Genomic DNA, 11584 nt, shown 5'->3' on the forward strand with positions numbered 1-11584 from the left:
CATATTAGCATGCTAGCAATGCAATTCTAACACCTAGTGTTCATACAAGCGTCTACTCATGACAACAGCTAAATGGTAATATTAGCCTGCTTGCAATGTTAATATGCTACTGCTAACACCTATAATGAGAGTGCAAAGTGTTTATATAGGTGTCTACTAATGCTAATATTAGCATGCTGAAAATAGTCTTATCTCCCAATGTTAAAGAATCTTTTAAAAAATTCCTGGATCCAGACGGTGATCGGGATGACCCCGAAAATGTAATCAGTTCTGCCATATGCCATTTCCGACAATTCCTGAAAATTTGATCCAAATCCACTGAGAACCTTTCAAGTTATGTTGAACATAGACAACCAAACAAACGGATAAACACCAGCAAAAACGTAACCTCTGCAGCATGAACATGTTTTGGACATTCTGTGCAATGGAGTTTTATTTTGACACCAGGAGGGCCTAATGAGCGATAGAAAATGCACATAGTTCCACAAGTGAGAACGATGACCCCGCCCCCCCAGACACACCCCCGCAACACACTGGCGCCAAGCAGCAAACCCCCAGTCATCACCCCCCCTTCCCGAGTGACCTCTAATTATGTCATGCGAAAAAGCTGTGTCCCATTGAAAAGCTGTCTTAATCAAACCCAATTAATTCCGCTATTTTCCCTTATTATCCTTTGGAAGGAACGCGTCTCCCCAATAAGACTGTTAACTCCAGCCGCGGCCCTTTCAGATCCGCTCGGGTGCAGGAGTGAAATAATGGCCAGCACGATCAATCAATTAGTCATTAGGGACTCTGTTGCTTTTAATCAACACAACTCCTGTTTGTCTTCTTAGCGCTCGTCCCACATGCGCTTCCGTCAGCAAGGCTTCCGTATACACGACACACATTATCTCTACTTCTATACAGTACTTCTATTATTCTTTTTCATGTCGCATGACTTGACTTTACAGTACTTCTACGACGCTTCTTTCATGTCACATGACTTGACTTTACATTTCATCCAACGCAAACGTCTCAAAGGATTTCCTTTTTTTCTTTTGTTTTTTGTGAAGAAAGGCGGCTGCCACCCTTCACACCTTGTTCTATTTAATCTTCAAACATATTTCACTGAATAAAAGTGGACAATCAAATCAAAGCGTTTTATTTTATTTTATTTTATTTTATTTTATTTTATTTTATTTTATTTTATTTTATTTTATTTTATTTTATTTTATTTTCATTCATTCATTCATTTTATACCGCTTTTTCACAAGGGTCGCGGGGGTGCTGGAGCTTATCCCAGCTGTCTTGGGGCGAGAGGCAGGGTACACCCTGGACTGGTCTTTATTTTATTTCATTTCATTTCATTTCATTTCATTTCATTTCATTTCATTTCATTTTATTTTATTTTATTTTATTTTATTTTATTTTATTTTATTTTATTTTATTTTATTTTATTTTATTTTATTTTATTTTATTTTATTTTATTTTATTTTATTTTATTTTATTTTAGTTTAGTTTAGTTTAGTTTAGTTTAGTTTAGTTTCATTCATTCATTCATTTTCTACCGCTTTTTCCTCACCAGGGTCGCGGGGTTGCTGGAGCCTATCCCAGCTGTCTTGGGGCGAGAGGCGGGGTACACCCTGGACTGGTCTTTATTTTATTTTATTTTACTTGACTTGACTTGACTTGACTTGACTTGACTTGACTTGACTTGACTTTATTTTATTTTATTTGTGTAAAGTAAAAGTAAAGTAAAGTAAAATTAGTTTTTGACAGTATATAACGTTTGTAGTGTTAAGGAAGAGAAAGGAATAACGACATAGAAAGAGTTTAAAAACAGCAATAAATTGTCAGCGATGAAAGGAAAATAAAGACAAGTGATATTCCAGTAAAATAGTACAGTATGTCATTGGAAGGTATAAAAGTATGCTATTTTGCTATTTTTCATGCATGCTTGAAGCGTATGAAAGATCATAGGTGTGCCTAATCAAGTGTCTGTGCGGCCTTTGGCAGCTTGTTGTGTGCACGTGTGTCGCCAAGGTCAAAAGAAATCTCCAGGCCGGAGCCTCCGTGTTGTGACACAAGTCTCCACACATCATCCGTGCTTTTGTGGACTCTTTGGGAGCCACTTTGGGAGGACAAAGTCACTGACTAATCAACGGCCTCATGGAAGAAGCCCAAGTTGGATTAGTTGTTGTTTTGGAGGGGCGTAGAGGGGGCGCCATTGATGCCGCAGCTCATAACGCATGCGGCACCATTCCCGAGATTATCTTCGCGGCAACTCGGTCGCACCCGTTCAGGCCTGTTTCGACCAGGCTCAGTTGGGCCCGGGTACTAATCCCCACGGCTGTCAAAGGACCCCGCACTGAACTCATCCTGCAACACAGGAAAATGCTCTAATTGGGGGATTTTCTCCATCATTACTTCCCCGCCGGCAGCCACCAACCCCCCACCCCCCCACTCTACGTCCTTCTCCCACACTTCCTAATCTCTCCCATTACATGTCCCGTTTCTCCCACCTTTACATCCTCAAGTTCTTCACTTATATCTCCTCCTGCCTCGAGTACCACCGACTGTAGGCCACTCAGGAAAATAAATACATCACAGATTTACAGGATCGGTACGTGATTGGTACATTTACCAGAATAAAGTCATTCATTTATGACAAGAATGTCATAAATTTACCAGAATAAAGTCGGACATTTATGGGAAAAATATCATACATTTACCAGAATAAAGTTGTAAATTTACCAGAATAAAATCATACATTTACAACAATAAAGTTGTACATTGACCAGAATAAAGTAATACATTTAAGAGAAAAAGTTATATATTTATGAGGAAAAAGTCATACATTAGCGAGAAAACATAATACATTTACAAAAACCAAATTGTCATTTTTCAAGAAAAAGAGGAATATATTTTACAAGAAAAAGTCCTACATTTTTTGAGAATAATTTGCATATTTATGAGGAAAAAGTGGCAAATTTAAGAGGAAAAAAGACATAAAATGACAAGAACAAAGTTGTAAATTTACGAGAAAACATCAGAAATATACGAGGACCAAGTTGTCATTTTTTGAGAAAAAAGGAATGAATTTAGGAAAAAAAAGTTGTAAATTCAAGGGAATAAAGTTGTAGATTGACCAGAATAAAGTAATAAATTTAAGAGAAAAAGTTATATATTTATGAGGAAAAAGTCATAAATTAGTGAGAAAACATACATTTACAAAAACCAAGTTGTCATTTTTCAAGAAAAAGAGGAATATATTTTACAAGAAAAAGTCCTAAATTTGCTAGAAAAATTTGTAAAAATTTATGAGGAAAAAAGTGTCAAATTTAAGAAGAAAAAAGACATAAAATGACAAGAATAAAGTTGTAAATTTACGAGAAAACATCAGAAATATACGAGGACCATGTTTTTTTTCATTTTTTCATTTTTTGAGAAAAAAGCAATAAATTTAGGAAAAAAAGTTGTAAATTCAAGGGAATAAAGTTGTAGATTGACCAGAATAAAGTCATAAATTTAACAGAAAAAGTTGTATATTTATGAGGAAAAAGTCGGAAATTTGAGAGAAAACATCAGAACCAAGTTGACGTTTTTCAAGAAAAAAGGGATACATTTTGGAGAAAAATTTATGAGGAGAAAGTCTAAATTTAAGAGGAGAAAAGACATAAAACTACAAGATTAAAGTCGGAAATTTTCGATGAAACCTCATGAATTTTCGAGGACCAAGTTGTAATTTTTTTTTTAAGTCCTCAATTTTGGAGCAAAAGTTATCCAAGAATAAAGTTGTAAATTGAAGAGAAAAAAGTCATAAATTTAGGACAAAAAGTTGTACATTTATCAGGAAAAGTGGCAAATTTAAGAGGAAAAAAGACATAAAATGACAAGAATAATGTTGTAAATTTACGAGAAAACATCAGAAATATACGAGGGCCAAATTGTCATTTTTTGAGAAAAAAGGAATAAATTTAGGGAAAACAAGTTGTAAATTCAAGGGAATAAAGTTGTAGATTGACCAGAATAAAGTCATAAATTTAAGAGAAAAAGTTGTATATTTATGAGGAAAAAGTCGGAAATTTGAGAGAAAACATCAGAACCAAGTTGCCGTTTTTCAAGAAAAAAGGGATACATTTTGGAGAAAAATTTATGAGGAGAAAGTCAAAATTTAAGAGGAGAAAAGACATAGAACTACAAGAATAAAGTCGGAAATTTTCGATGAAACCTCATGAATTTTCAAGAAACAAGTTGTAATTTTTTTTTTTTTAAAGTCCTACATTTAGGAGCAAAAGTCATACATTTCCGAGAATAAAGTTGTAAATTGAAGATAAAAAAAAGTCATAAATTTAAGACAAAAAGTTGTACATTTATCAGGAAAAATTGGTCAATTTAGGAGAAAACAGCATAAATTTAGGAGAACCAAAAAAAGTGGATTTGTGGCACCAAACTATAGAAGAAGAAAGAATCCATGCACATAAGTCTGTTGTCTTTTTTATTTTAACCATGCAATAAACCGTGCAATAAATCATACAGTGTGTAATGTATTGATTTGTATTTCCTTGATCTTTATCTGCTCTTGTATGTTTCCACTGTCATTGGTCCCACTCGGCTTGTACCCGGGCACGCCCATATAAGGAAGTCCCGCTACCTGTGACGTCACAGTCAGCAGGTGTTATAAAAAACTGAAAGCGAGTGTTCAGAGCCATCCCAAACCTTATTATCTGAAACTTTGGCATGGTTTAACCAGAATAATACAACATTCTAACTACATTTATAGCTTATAGTATAATTTTGGAGGAAATACCACTTTTTCCGTGGGATGAAAGGCCGAAACCATCAAATATTTTGGCCATTTTGACCTGAAAATGTGGATAGCACGTCATGTAAACGGGGTTTGCCTCTGTTTTTGTCTGTTTGTATATCTTTAGAATGCATGGAAAAGAGAATAACGTGTCGTCATGTCCCACATAAGGATGGTGGATGATGGGCACTGTTCACGGTCACAGACCCCCCTCCCAGTAAAGAAGCCAAGGTGTAACATCCTTGGTTATAAGTCAAGAGAAAGACGTGAATACTGTTTATCTTCACGCAATATGGCGTCCGTCTGTGCAGGAAAGTGACTCAGCGGCCTGTCCGTCAACATGTGCTGCGGCGGCTCAGCCCGGGTCGGCCTCTCTGCCTGGGGGCAATTAGGGAGCCGGTCCTTGCGGTCAGAGGCCCCCCTGGGAAGCCCTGATTGATTGGAGACTCATCTTCCTAACGGCCTGGCACCCTGCCATCAAACAATGGAGCATGGGGTTGGGGGGGGGGGGGGTGCGGTTGGGGGGCAGAGACACCGAGGGTGCACAAGTGACAAGGAAAAGAAAGAAAAGCGTCTGTGTGCATGTATGTCAGATGATAACGATTACTCTGCTGTAATCTTGGATGGAAAGTGTGGGAATGAGCACACGGGTCAACATGAAAGCCAGAAAGCGGTGACACATGTTCTATCAAACTAGATTTATTTCCAGTAGACCTTTCTTCACTTCTTTTTCCACAAAACGCAGCGGAGAAAAAGCAGGAATTCTAGCACTAGAACACACATTTACATTTAAGACAAAGAAAGAAGTCCTGTGTATTTTCACATAAGAAACATCTAGTGCAGCTTTCTCCATAACCTTTGGCTTATTTGTGGCCCCATGTCACAAACGTGGAAGCTCGGAATTGATGGGAACAGGTACAGTAAACCTCGAATATATCGAACTCGGATATATCGGAAATTCGCTCACAACGGACAGATAAAAAAGAACCGATTTTTCTGTAATGCATTTCCAATAAAAATTCATTGCATATATCGGATTTTTTATAACGGATTTCGCCTATTTCGGACAAAATCTCCAGTCCCGTTCCAATGCATTTCCATGAAATTTCCCTCGCATATATCGGATGGCCGCATCGTGGCGCTCCGATTCGCCGAATTGTGACAGGCCGCTATACGACGTCATTTGCAACGTTTGCAGCGTTGCCTGCGCGTCCAGGTACATTGGAAACATAGTCAAGGAAGTGCCTTTTTATAACGGATAAAATCCCATTTACGCATATACCGGATATAAATCCCATATATGCGTAAAACGGACATTTTCCGGTATACGCATATAACGGATTTCGCTTATATCGGACAAAACCAGTGGGAACAATTGAATCCGATATATCCGAGGTTTACTGTACTAACATCCCGAAAACATTTTATTTCTGATTCCTAGATCCCACTCCGCAAACACCAACGTTAGACTTCCTCTTGGAAGTCCGACAATAAACGGTGGAATGTGTCCCATTCCAATGTACGGGTTTCAGGATGCTAGCTGATGTGGAAGTTGGCTGTAACTAAAGGACGGGAGCTACAGTTATGGCGAGAAGATCAGACATTTGATCCAAAAGATCCCTGGGTAGAACCCTCAATCACACCATGCAAACTTCTACCCTGCTTTGTAAATATCAGAAACGAGAATCATTGGGAACCGGAATGGAAACGAGGAATCACAATGGAAATCATTCAAATTCAAACTCAGAAGGTTCTTCATCAACTTTGGGGAACACATTCCAGTAGCAAGACGTTGGGATTGGCCAATTTCTCCGACCCATGATGTGTTGTTGTGAGGCCACCTCAGTCATAAGAGGACATTTACCATCTAAGAACTCATACGTAAAGTCGGAATCTGGTCCTGGTAAAGCACACATGTGCCTACACATACATATGAGGTGTGTCCGAAAAGTTCCGGGATTGGTGTCAAAAAATTTAAATTTAGTTTTGTTCTTTCCCAGAGTTCCACATCGAGCCATGACCTTGAAGTATCTGCATTGAGAACCAAAGACACAGCTCTCCATTTACCGATTGATCTACGCTCCTACGCTCACTTGTGGTCATGAACTTTGGGTAGTGATCGGACGGACAGGATGGATGGTACAAGAAATGAGTTTTCTCCATCGGGAGGCTGGGCCGTCCCACTGCCATCTTGATGTCATCCATGTGTCGAAATGGGTCCCTGTGATGACCATCTTGATGACCATCGATCGAGAAGGGAGTTGATGTTCTTCTTGGCCAGGAACCGTTGGACACTCAGGGCAACTCTCGACACAAGCACCACAAGATCTCTTTGTAGATGTACTGGCTGATGGTCATAGTCTCTCCTGGGTCTCTTGTCCTGGGTCTTTCTGGAGGCCTCCTCCCCCGGCAAGCGTCTTGAAGGCATCCTGACCAGCGCTTCTACTCAGAAGACACTACTTCTACTTCCTTTTCTGGAAGAATTCTTCTTGAATTAATGGTTCATTCTGGAAACTTTCAATCCCGCCCACAGAATCAAAGAATTTGCGAGGATGGATCAGGCAAAACATCCGATCTTAACACAAGAGCATATTTCATATTTCCCCATCGGAAATCCAACAAATCCATTCTAGACACCCAAAAATATGAACAAAAAATACATTCTGTAAAGAATAATTATGCAGTTTTCCGAGGTTAAATATGTTCCACACCTGATAAGTGAATTTCCACGCAGTAGTGATCAATAATAAACTGAATATTTTTGTCATCGGAGCATTAAAAAACTGTTCAGGACTTTCTAAATACGACTTTTAACATGATCAGAGCACTACAGACATGAAATAACACCCCTATAGTCGCAGTCACACTAAGCGCATTACTCCAGGGACATAACAGATGGCTGCCACTAGCGTAGCAAGCTAGCGAGCCTCTCAGGTTGACTTATTCTCAATTTAAAGTGTTTCAAATGGAGTGAGGAAGGAGACAAAACATGACCACTTCCACACGGAATGAGAGGAGAACCTGCATCTCAGGCATGGCATGTTGACTGGTTATGTAAGTTATGTAATCTGAGAACACTGATACCTAGGGACCACAATACTGTGCCGTCCAATGTAAGCCACGGTCCACCAGGAAACAGCCATCATGAACACATTCAATACCCATGACGTAATTTAATAAGAACTCGACAGGGATCAAGTCACATGACAGGAAGGAGAAAGTGAGAGAGCATGGAGGAGTGTAGCGTGCAGAAGATTACGGGAAATGTTACCACGTGAAAGTTATGCTTGAAATGTATCTCTTCACAAAACGCTGCTTTCCCCCTTTTAGTTGGAACTGATATTTCCCTGAAACTCAGCCAATCACATATACACTCTTAAAAATGCTGGGTTAAAAATAACCCAATATGGGTTGTTTCCCAACCCAATGCTGGTTAAATATTGGACTAACCTCGCGTTGGGTTATTGGGTTGGTTATCTTAACCCAATAATTGGGTTGTTCATATGACCCAACGCTGGGTTCATTTCATCATTTACTACACTGCTGTGTTATTTCAACCCAGCAAGTTGGGTTTCCAATATACCATATATGTATATATTTTATTTTTATTTTTATTTAATAAATTTAATAAATTATTATTTTTTTATTTTTATTTTTATTTTTATTAAATAAATTTAATAAATTATTTTTTTATTTTTATTTTTATTTTTATTTTTATTTTTATTTTTATTTTTATTTTTATTTTTATTTTTATTTTTATTTTTATTTTTATTTTTATTTTTATTTTTATTTTTATTTTTATTTTTATTTTTATTTTTATTTTTATTTTTATTTTTATTTTTATTTTTATTTTTATTTTTATTTTTATTTTTATTTTTATTTTTATTTTTATTTTTATTTTTACATGGAAATCCCAACCCAGCGCTGGTTAAATATTGGGCCAACCTCGCGTTGGGTTATTTTAACCCAACAATTGGGTTGTTCATATGACCCAACGCTGGGTTCATATTTACTACACTGCTGTGTTATTTCAACCCAGCAAGTTGGGTTGCCAATATACCATATATATATATATATATATATATATATATATATATATATATATATATATATATATATATATATATATATATATATATATATATATATATGTGTATATTTTTATTTTTATTTTTATTTTTATTTTTATTTTTATTTTTATTTTTATTTTTATTTTTATTTTTATTTTTATTTTTATTTAATAAATGTAATAAATGTAATAAATGTAATAAATTAATTTTTAATTTTAATTTTAATTTTAATTTTAATTTTAATTTTAATTTTAATTTTAATTTTAATTTTAATTTTAATTTTAATTTTAATTTTAATTTTAATTTTAATTTTAATTTTAATTTTAATTTTAATTTTAATTTTAATTTTAATTTTAATTTTAACATAATGGAAATCCCAACCCAGCAGCAAATAACTTGGGTTCTCAGAATACCCAGTTCAATAAAAATGACCCAATTAAATGACCCAACAGGCTCAACCCAGCGGTTGGGTCAAAAAAACAACCCAGCATTTTTAAGAGTGTAGACAAACAAATTCCCACCCACATTCATACCTATGGACAATTTGGAGTCGCATGTTTTTGGAATGTGGGAGGAAACCGGAGAAAACTTACGCATGCACGAGGAGAACATGCAAACTCCACACAGAGATGGCCGAGGGTGGAATCGAACACAGGTCTCCTAGCAGTGTGGCTAGGAGTGACTAGTGGCTGGCACTTTCTTTGGCCCCGTGGCGAGTTATTAAGCAGGCGTTTTCAATTCAAATTAAACTGCACAGACAGTGAGTCTGCAACTTAGTGTTTGCACTACAGCAGAGGTTGGGAACGAAAACCACAGTTTGGCCACCCGTTTTATGTACGTGGTGGAAGCGAGACAAGGGTTTAGCATGCGGTGACAACGGGAGGCAAAGCGAGGGCCAGATGGACGAGAGCAAAACAGTGTCACTAATGATGACAGCAGCTCCAATCAATGTTTCTCCTCCTTTGATTGAGGAAAGAAACCCCCCCCCCACGCTCACAAGGGCCTATTTAGTGCTGCCTGAGACCGTTTCCCCCCTTCAAGTGCACACAAAGAGAATACACTTGTATCAATTGTGCCGAACAAAGAGCAAACTATGCGGGGCGACGCATCACACGGTGCTGCCCCGCACGTACGCGCAGCCACCCAACACCGAGCTGCCAACAGCCTTTCTCCTCCAACAGTCACTCGGGCAAAAACAGCAACAAAAAAGTGTTTTTTTTTCTTGCTCCTGTGCTCCTGTAGCCCTTCGTTTTGTCTTGCTACATTCCAATCTGAGCGCCTTCGTTAAAGCATGGCGGCGCAAATCACTCGTGTGCATTTTTTGGTGTACTGTAGTCCCAGAAACCGGATTGTCTTGACTTTTCAGACGTTTTCTTATGCCATCCGTCAACAATCCGTCAACTTCAGGCTCAAACTAGGTCCCATCTACACTAACATACCTCAGAGGACTCATCACTGGACACCCGGCCAACTTTTTGTACCTTTGACAGGACAGAAAGGTCAAAGTTGAGAATACAAAAAGAACCATCCTCCTCACAAACCTCGGAAGGAGTATTAGGGCCACACTGAAAAGCACAAAAGTCCTTAAACGAGGGGAATAAAGTCAGAATATTTTCATTTTTTGGAAAAAAAAGTTGTACTTTTTGATGACAATAAAGTTGGAGAATTACAAGAAAGAAGCTGAATTTGCTGCTTCTCACATAGTTGCCAACATGTACAAATTTATAGTACTCAACATGCAATACACAGGGGGTTGGGGGGGGGTGCTTTCATATTTTTTTGACATTTTTTGTTTGATTAAAAAAAGGCTAAAATAAAAACAATTTACACATATTTAAAGCCAGAACTTTGTGTTATTATTAGTATCAACCTTTCAATTCAACTTTATTTCTACAATGTCCCACAGGGAATCAGCCACATTTTGGACACCCGTAGGTTATTACACCTGTCGTCATTTTTGGAGAAAAAAAGTTGTAAAATAACAAGAAAAAAATATCAGTGTAATTTTCGAATGATTTGGCGTAATTGAAAAGTTAATGAATGAATAAAGTAACATTTTATGTCAAAGAAAGGGTACAATAAAGTGAAAAAATTGGTATTTCATTCAAAAAAAGGAATCACTTTGCAAGAAAATGTTGGATTTCTTTCTTTACAAAAAAGTTGTAGTGTTATAAAAAAGGGAGGGTCATCGAGTTAAGACAGAAACGTTGTAAAAATACAAGAAATAAGTTGGACTTTAAAAAAAAATGATGTTGAAATTTTGAAGTCATCCAAATTTAATGACAATTTTGGGAAAAATTAATTTGTTTGGAGTTTCAAGAGAAAAAAGTAGTAAATTTTTTGTGAATGAAGAGTTGCAGAGATGTAAAAATGAAGCCATGGTATTACGAGAGAAAAAAAGTTAGATTTTTTTTGTTGCAATGATAGGAAATTGAAATCATTCAGAATTCTGAATTCATAACATTCAGAAGAAAAAAAACATTTTTTTAATGTTCCGAAAAAAAAAGAAAAAATTTTTGTAGAAGAAAAGTTACAAGAAAAAAGTTAAATGTTATGAATATTATATCATTATATTTTTAGGATGATTTTTGGTGTAACATTCCAACAAAAACAAAAAAATTTGCTTTCAGAAAAAAAGTTATGCTACAAAAAAAGCCATGACGTTACATGAATAAAGTCATTTTTTTGTCGAAGGAAGGTTATAATAACATTGGAAAAGTACAAGAAA

The sequence above is a fragment of the Doryrhamphus excisus genome, chromosome 5, assembly GCF_030265055.1.
Source record: "Doryrhamphus excisus isolate RoL2022-K1 chromosome 5, RoL_Dexc_1.0, whole genome shotgun sequence".
Taxonomy (NCBI): domain Eukaryota; kingdom Metazoa; phylum Chordata; class Actinopteri; order Syngnathiformes; family Syngnathidae; genus Doryrhamphus; species Doryrhamphus excisus.